Source organism: Triticum urartu, chromosome 2A (assembly GCF_056163025.1).
Source record: "Triticum urartu cultivar PI428250 chromosome 2A, HENAU_Tu73, whole genome shotgun sequence".
Lineage (NCBI taxonomy): Eukaryota > Viridiplantae > Streptophyta > Magnoliopsida > Poales > Poaceae > Triticum > Triticum urartu.
In genome coordinates this window covers 343743194-343752614 of record NC_141874.1, presented here as the reverse complement: position 1 = coordinate 343752614, position 9421 = coordinate 343743194, and positions in this window count along the sequence as shown.

The window sequence follows — 9421 nt, the reverse complement described above, 5'->3', positions numbered from 1 at the left end:
ACATCCACATGGCCCGCGGTGACGATCTACACGCCATCAAATACCTCCCACTCAAGCTCAAAGGACCAGCTCGGCATTGGCTCAACAGCCTGCCAGCAGAATCCATTGGCTGTTGGGACGATCTGGAAGCCGCATTCCTCGACAACTTCCAGGGCACTAATGTGTGACCACCAGATGCCGATGACTTGAGCCACATAATTCAGCAGCCAGAGGAATCGGCCAGGCAATTCTGGACACGGTTCTTGACAAAGTAAAATCAAATCATCGACTGTCCGGATGCAGAGGCCCTAGTAGCTTTTAAGAACAACATCCGCGATGAGTGGCTCGCCCGGCACCTTGGCCAGGAAAAGCCGAAATCTATGGCAGCCCTCATGACACTCATGACCCGGTTTTGCACGGGAGAAGACAGTTGGCTGGCTCGCAGCAATAATATATCAAAGAACCATGGTACTTCGGATGCCAAGGATGGCAATGGCAGGTCACGTCGCAACAAACACAAGCACCGCATCAACAGCGACAATACCAAGGATACGGCAGTCAATGCCGGATTCAAAGGCTCTAAACCCGGTCAGCGGAAAAAGCCATTCAAAAGAAGCACTCAGGGCCCGTCTAGTTTGGACCGTATACTCGATCGCTCGTGTCAAATACACGGCACCCCCGACAAGCCAGCCAACCACACCAACAGGGATTGTTGGGTGTTCAAGCAGGCCGGCAAGTTAAATGCCGAAAACAAAGATAAGGGGTTGCATAGCGATGACGAGGAGGACCCCCGGCCGCCGAACACCGGAGGGCAGAACAGGTTCCCCCCACAAGTGTGGATGGTGAACATGATATACGCAACCCACATCCCCAAGAGGGAGCGGAAGCGTGCGTTAAGGGATGTATATGCGTTGGAGCCAGTCGCCCCAAAGTTCAACCCATGGTCCTCCTGTCCGATCAACTTCGATCGCAAGGACCATCCCACTAGTATCCATCATGGCGGATTCGCCGCACTGGTCCTAGAACCAATCATCGACAGATTTCACCTCATTCGAGTCCTTATGGATGGCGGCAGCAGCCTGAACCTGCTTTATCAGGACACAATGCGCAAAATGTGTATAGACCCTTCAAGTATCAAACCCATAAAAACAACCTTCAAAGGCGTCGTACCAGGTGTAGAGGCCCATTGCGCAGTCACACTAGAAGTGGTCTTCGGATCCCCGGATAACTTCCGGAGCGAGGAGTTAATCTTCTATATAGTCCCGTTCCGCAGTGGCTATCATGCACTGCTCGGGCGAACCGCATTTGCGAGATTCAACGCGGTACCGCACTATGCATATCTCAAGCTCAAGATGCCAGGACCCAGGGGGGTCATCATAGTCAATGGAAACACAGAGCGCTCTCTCCGCACGGAGGAGCACATTGCGGCCCTTGCAGCAGAAGCGCAAAGCAGCCTCTTAAGGCAATCCACCAGTTCGGCAATTAAAGACCCGGACACCTTCAAGCGTGCCCGGAGTAATCGGCAACAAGACCGCCTTGCACGTTCCGAGCTCGCATAGCAATGCGGCCCCCGCCCCAGTCCCAGCCAAACGGCAAAGTCCGTGCCACGCGTACATAATTACACATTGAAAATACCATGGGCATAGATGGGGGGAACGACTACGGCATGTCCCAAAACGCGACTCAACCGCACTAGGGGCTTCCCGCCTTATTATTATTTCTCTCTTTCAGGACTTTACTCTTTGGAAGCCCCGTCCGGCAGTATGATTGTCGGACACACGATACAACAACCAAGGAGGCGGAACGCTACGTCGCATCAAGGAATTCCCAGGTGGTCTCTGATAACGAGTGAAATACCTGCTTTAAATACCATTCCTCAGCTTGCCCTTGGAGGGGACATGTCAAATAGTCCTACTTTTTGCTTATCACACTACTTGTATCATTCTGCTTTGACACACCTTTTTGAATAAACAATGCATAGCACTAGACTATTATCGCATTCTCTATTCTTCTTATATATATATATATATGTTCATTCATTACATTCAATAACCGTACACTCTGGTACGGCCAATACGCCAGGGGCTTAAGAGTACCCCATAGTACGGCGTGAGAAGTCCGAACACTTTCGACAGTGCGGCACCCCAAACATATAGCATTATATGCATCAGCTCGGAATCATGTCTTGGGTCAATAGTTGGGTTTGCCCGGCTCCCATGTTTTGGTACCTTACGTTCCGCTATATCGGCTAAGGTAGCACTAGGAGAACTACTGCGATTGTGCCCCGGTTCATCTAGGCTAAGCACCTCAGTAGAGAAAGCTAAAACTGACTGTCATGATAAGGCGAGAGTTGGTCGCTGTTCGAGAGGTCTCGAGTCCCTAAAGACTTATGCCGCTTAGAGCGAGGAGTCGGCTTTGTCCGGCTTAAGCCGTGTATAGCGCCCCGAATTCGGCCTTCCGAATACTAGGGGCTTCGCCAAAATTTAAAATTGTAGACTTATATGGCTAACTGAGAGTGATAAAGCATTATAGTCAGATTGCCTTGTTCATTGTGCTGAGCACCTCCCTCGAAGGACCCAACAATGGGAAAAGGAGTGCTCAGGTTTATCCCGAACACCCCAGCACTCGTGGCATGGGGGCAGAAGCCGACGACTGGCCATCTCTCAGATTTGATAAACAGCCGCACAGAAGGTAATATTTTAAATTCAAACAAGCGTTGCATAGCGCATATGAACAAGTTTTCATAGTACAGGATCACACGAGCAAGTTCATTCAAAAATTACATCCTTCGCACACTCGTCCGCCACAAGGCGGGCACCCTTCAGAACACCCTCATAATACATTTCGGGGTGGCGATGCTCCTTGCCCTGCGGCGGCCCCTCCTTCACCAGCTTCCATCTTGGCCCAGTGCACCTTCGCACGGGCAAAGGCCCAGCGTGCACCTTCGATGCAGACGGGCCGCTTTATGACCTCCAGTCGTGGGCAGGCGTCTACAAGCCGCCTCACCAGGCCGAAGTAGCTGTTGGGAAGGGAGTCGCCAGGCCACATCCGGATTATAAGGCCCCTCATGGCCTTCTCGGCCGCCTTGTGCAACTCGACCAGTTGCTTCAGCTGGTCGCTCATAGGCATCGGGTGTTCGGTCCCAGTATACTGAGACCAGAACAACTTCTCCATCGAGCTTCCCTCCTTGGCCTGGTAATATTTCGCGGCATCTGGCACGCTGCGGGGCAAATCCGCGAATGCTCCTGGAGAGCTCCAGACTCGGGTAAGTAACAAGTAATTTACTTTCACATGCTTGCTTTGCATATTGAATGCCTTACCCGCCGCTATCTTCCTCATCGCCTCAATTTCCTGGAGGGCCTTTTGGGCTTCGGCCTTGGCATGCTTTGTGCTCTCGAGGGCCGCGGCAAGCTCGGACTCTCGCGTCTTCGATTCAAGCTCCAAAGCCTCATGCTTCTTCATGAGAGCCTGGAGCTCTTGCTGCACCTCGCCCACCCGTGCCTCTTGTTTTTCCCGCTCGGTGCGCTCCTTGGCCGCTTTGTTTTCGGCCTCGGACAGCGCTTGCTTCAGGGTCACCACTTCGGTCGCGGCCCCTGACACATCCATGATGATCCTGTCATTTCGCAACCGCATCTTTATATATATATATATATATATAATATATCTATGGACAAGGCATTACTTACCTTTGTTCTCCTCGAGCTGCCTCTTGGCAAGGCCGAGCTCTTCCTCGGACCGCTCGAGGTTTTGCTTTAGTGCGGCGACCTCCACAATCAGTGCGGCAGAGGTCAGCAGCGAAGCCTGCATACGCATATAGACATACTTATATTAGACTCCTGCAGATATTATTTGATCCTCTATTCGGCTTTTCTTTGTGAACACCAAACAGAGCATCAGGGGCTACTGTCTATGTGGTAATATTTTTCCTATATTTTATATACTTACCTCAAAGCCTGTTAGAAGGCTGGCACAGGCTTCAGTCAGTCCGCTCTTGGCGGACTGAACCTTCTTGATCACCGCACTCATAATAGTGCGGTGCTCTTCGTCGATGGAAGCGCCGCAAAGCGCTCCCAGCAGTTCGTCCGGTGCCTCTGGTTGGACAGAGGTCACCGGCACGGACGGCTTGCCCCTCTTGGAAGAGGGCCGCCTGCTCGAGTCCGGAACCACTGGAGGTTCCGGCGCAGTGTCCGGCTGAGGGCCGAACTTGGAGCCCCTGGGAGCCTTGCTCCCTTTGCTCCTGGAGTCCGGAAGGTCGCCTTGAGGCGCCTCCGGGACTGTCTTCCCCCGGCTCGGTGCCCCTTGATACAACACCTCGGCATTGTCCGTAGGGCAAGGAGAGGAGGCGGTTGGAAGTGTATCACTATTCATGTCCAATGAGTCCAAGGAACCGTCCGACGATGATATGTCGATACGAGCTTGGGGCGGACTTCATAATCATATTCGATGTTAGGAGAAGCAGTGCAACAAAAGTATGCTATGAGTTACTCTGGTATCCGAATACTTACGACTTCACCAGGGGCTTGGCCCTGAGCAGACACTCATCTTCGCCATCGGCGGCGGTGGTGGAGCAGTCCGGAAGGAGAGTCCTTCCCTTCTTGGACCCTTCGGCCTCCCCGGTTGGGGCGGCCTTCCTTTTCTTGTCTCCCCCGGCTAGAGGGGGAGAATCTTCATCTTCCTTCTCCTCGTTTTCACGGGAGGAGTGCGCCTCGGTGTTATCGGACGATGAGTCCGATACCACCTGGTGCCGGGAACTCTTTCGGGTTCCCTTGGCCTTCTTCTTGGTCTTCTCCGGCACCTCATAAGGAGCCGGAGTCCGCATCTCCGTCAGGAGAGCGTCCGCAGGGTCTTCGGGCAGAGGGGCCGGACAGTTAATCTGCTCCGATGTCTCCACCTAGTCCTGTCAAAGGCATGGGAGCTCAGACCCCGCACATGGTTAAGATATGGGAAATAAATATCCTACCAGATGTACAAAACTTACCGAATTTGCAGGGCGCTTCGCGCTTAGCCCGCGGTCCTCGGTAAGAGAAGGAGGGACCTTGGCGCCCTTGAACAGCACCCTCCAGACGTCCTTATGCGTCATGTTGAAGAGCTCGTGTAGAGTCTGGTGCTGGGCCAGGTCGAACTCCCATAAGTTGAAATCCCGTTGTTGACACGGGAGGATCCGGCGGAAGGGCATGACCTGGACTATGTTGACAAGCTTAAGTTTCTTGCTTATCATGTTCCGGATACACTTCTGGAGTCCGTCCAGCTCCACCGATGAACCCCAGGACAGGCCCTTCTCCTTCTAGGAAGTGAGTCGCGTGGGGATTCCGGATCGAAACTCGGGGGCCGTCGCCCAGTTGGTGTCGCGTGGCTCGGTGATGTAGAACCACCCCGATTGCCACCCCTTTATGGTCTCCACGAAGGAGCCCTCGAGCCATATAACGTTGGGCATTTTGCCCACCATGGCTCCGCCGCATTTCACTTGTTGGCCGCCAACCACCTTCGGCTTGATATTGAAGGTCTTCAGTGATAGAGGCAAAGGTGTCTCGATGTTTCGATGAGATGGTGGCTATCGTTTTCTGTGGGAGTCGACCTTGACGATCCGACTACGAACGTGCGAGACGTCGCGCCTTAGCAATCGCTAAACCAACTTCCGAGGGGTTATTGACCACGCCGGAGCACGATCAACCTGACCACGAGGGCCTGTTTCCTGCGAGCAAACGAAGAACAAGCAAGAAACTGAGATTGCAATCTGGATATTGCGAATATAAGATGAAAGCTTTATTGATCAAGGTGGGGTTCTGTGACGTCTTGGTCTGGTCGTTGGACACAAACGAAGTACGAGAAGTTGCAGCTATGGTGAACTTTTAATCTAAACAAAACCCAAAGTCTAAACGACGCCCTAAGGGCTGTATATATGGAGGAAGAGAGGGGAATTTCGTGGCCCTTGAGGGTGGGGTCCGAAACCAACCCTAACTCTTGTTTCCCCACACATACGGACTCTAAAAATAGCCTATACTTAAGTATTTCGAAATTACATGGGCCTGGCCCATTAATAAGGTGATGCAGCACCTAGAATAGCCTATGGACGAATATTATGAAGTGGCATCTTGTATATTTCGTCCATGGCTTCATGCACTCCTTATGGCGGCTTCAAAGTCCTGAAATCATCACTTGTAACTCCGTTCTTGATCCCCTTGCGCATGCCATCAACTCCATGCGTGTTCTTGCTCCAATGTTCATCCTTCTCCAAGCTAGGACCTTCATTTGAAAGCAAAACAAATGTACCCAATTTAGGCAGCATCATAATCTCATGAACATTAGAATCATTACCAAGAAACGAAAGTACCTGGTAATTTAATTGGCGTGCGCAAGCTCTAGTAATTGGTCCAGTATATGTAACAGTAGGGGCTGTGGGTGTAACAATGGTATTGATGTCCTCATCATCCTCCCCTTCTTGAAATGAAGTCGTCCTCGACGGAAGCTCATCTTCCTCACCCAAATAAGGCTTCAAATCTGCAATGTTAAAAGTGGGACTAACCCCAAAATCTGCAGGTAGCTCAAGTTTATATGCATTATCATTTATTTTCTCTAAAACCTTAAAAGGACCATCAGCACGTGGCATTAGCTTTGATTTGCGCAGATTAGGAAATCTATCTTTACGCAAATGTAACCAAACAAGATCTCCAGGTGCAAACACAACATGTTTTCTACCCTTATCTCCAGCAAGTTTATATTTAGCATTCATACGCTCAATGTTTTCCTTAGTTAACTCATGCATTTTTAAAATCAATTCAGAACGTTCTTTAGCATCAAAATTAACCTTCTCCGAAGATGGAACAGGCAACAAATCAATAGGTGCACGAGGTAGGAAACCATACACAATTTCAAAAGGGCACATCTTAGTAGTAGAATGCAATGAACGATTATAAGCAAATTCAATATGAGGCAAGCATTCTTCCCACATTTTCTTGTTATTCTTCAAAACAGCCCTAAGCATAGTAGACAATGTTCTATTGACTACTTCAGTTTGTCCATCAGTTTGGGGGTGACAAGTAGTACTAAAAAGCAGCTTAGTCCCCAACTTAGCCCATAAACATCTCCAAAAGTGGCTAAGAAATTTAGTATCACGATCTGAAACAATAGTATTTGGCACACCATGTAAGCGAATAATTTCACGAAAGAACAAATCAGCAACATTAACAGCATCATCGCTTTTATGACATGGTATAAAGTGTGCCATTTTCGAGAACCTAACCACGACAACAAATATGCTATCCCTCCCCTTCTTTGTTCTAGGTAAACCTAAAACAAAGTCCATAGATATATCCTCCCAAGGAACACTAGGTACAGGCAAAGGCATATATAAACCATGAGGATTGAGTCGTGACTTAGCTCTTTGACATGTAGTGCAGCGAGCAACAAAACGCTCAACATCCCGTCTCATCTTTGGCCAAAAGAAATGTGTAGCAAGTATATCCTCCGTATTCTTGACGCCAAAGTGTCCCATTAATCCTCCTCCATGCGCCTCCTGCAACAACAAAAGACGAACGGAGCTAGCTGGAATGCATAGCTTGTTAGCACGAAAAACAAATCCATCGTTAAGAACGAACTTGTTCCAAGTTCTCCCTTCCTTACAATTCTGCAATACATCTTTAAATTCAGCATCAGTAACATATTGATCTTTGATGGTCTCCAAACCAAATATTTTAAAGTCAAGTTGTGAAAGCATAGTATAACGACGAGACAAGGCATCAGCAATAACATTTTCTTTACCCTTCTTGTATTTAATCACATAAGGGAAAGTCTCAATGAATTCAACCCATTTAGCATGTCGACGGTTCAGTTTTGCTTGACTTTTAATGTGTTTCAAAGATTCATGATCAGAATGTATAACAAATTCCTTGGGCCATAAATAATGTTGCCATGTTTCTAAGGTCCGAACAAGAGCATATAATTCTTTATCATAAGTAGAATAGTTCAGACTAGGCCCACTCAATTTTTCAGAAAAGTATGCAACAGGTTTTCCATCTTGTAATAACACACCTCCTAATCCAATTCCACTAGCATCACATTCAAGCTCAAAAGTCTTATTGAAATTAGGAAGTTGGAGTAAAGGAGCATGTGTCAACTTATCTTTCAATACCGTGAAGGCTTCTTCCTGTGCGGTACCCCAAACAAAAGGTAAATCCTTCTTTGTAAGCTCGTTGAGAGGTGCAGCAATGGTGCTGAAATCTCTCACAAAACGCCTATAGAAACCAGCGAGGCCAAGGAAACTCCTTACTTATGTGACTGTTTTGGGCTGCGGCCAACTCTCAATAGCTTCAATATTGGCTTTATCAACTTCAATTCCCTGTGGAGTAACAACATAGCCAAGAAAAGATACTCGGTCGGTGCAAAAGGTGCACTTTCCAAGGTTACCAAACAAACGTGCATCACGTAGAGCAATAAAAACAGCACGTAAATGTTCCAAATGTTCCTCCAAAGATTTGCTATAAATCAATATGTCATCAAAGTAAACTACCACAAATCGTCCAATGAAAGCACGTAAAACTTCGTTCATTAACCTCATGAAAGTACTAGGTGCATTAGTTAACCCAAAAGGCATGACTAACCACTCATATAATCCAAACTTAGTTTTAAATGCTGTTTTCCATTCATCTCCCAATTTCATACGAATTTGATGGTAACCACTACGCAAATCAACTTTGGAGAATATTGTAGAGCCACTCAATTCATCAAGCATATCATCTAGCCTAGGAATAGGATGACGATAACGAATAGTAATATTATTAATGCCTCTACAATCAACGCACATACGCGACGTACCATCCTTTTTCGGCACTAAAATGATAGGAACAGCACAAGGACTAAGGGATTCGCGTATATAACCTTTGTCGAGCAGTTCTTGTACTTGATGCATAATCTCCTTCGTCTCCTCTGGATTGGTACGGTATGGTGCACGGTTGGGTAATGATGCACCGGGAATTAAGTCAATTTGATGCTCAATCCCGCGAATAGGTGGTAATCCCGGTGGCACGTCTTGTGGAAAGACGTTGGCGAACTCCTGCAAAATGTTAGTGACAGCAGGAGGCAAAAAGGAAGGCACGTCCTCGAATGAAAATAATGCCTCTTTGCACACAAAAGCATAGCAAACAGATTTGCTAAAATCTAGATCATCAATATCATATTTGGTGGCAAGTAAACATGCACTTTTCAATTTAATTTCAGAAGCAACACTAGATTGTTTATTATTATTAGGCTGCATTTGTTGCTCAAATTCTTTTGCCACAATCTGATTTTCACTCTTAGTTTTCTCCTGTTTTGCTTTATTAGCTCTATTAATATCATCTTTCAAAATGGAATCAGGAGTCATAGGAAGCAAAGTAATATTTTTATCCTTATGAACAAGAGTATACTGATTGTTTCTACCATGGTGAATAGAATTTTTATCAAATTG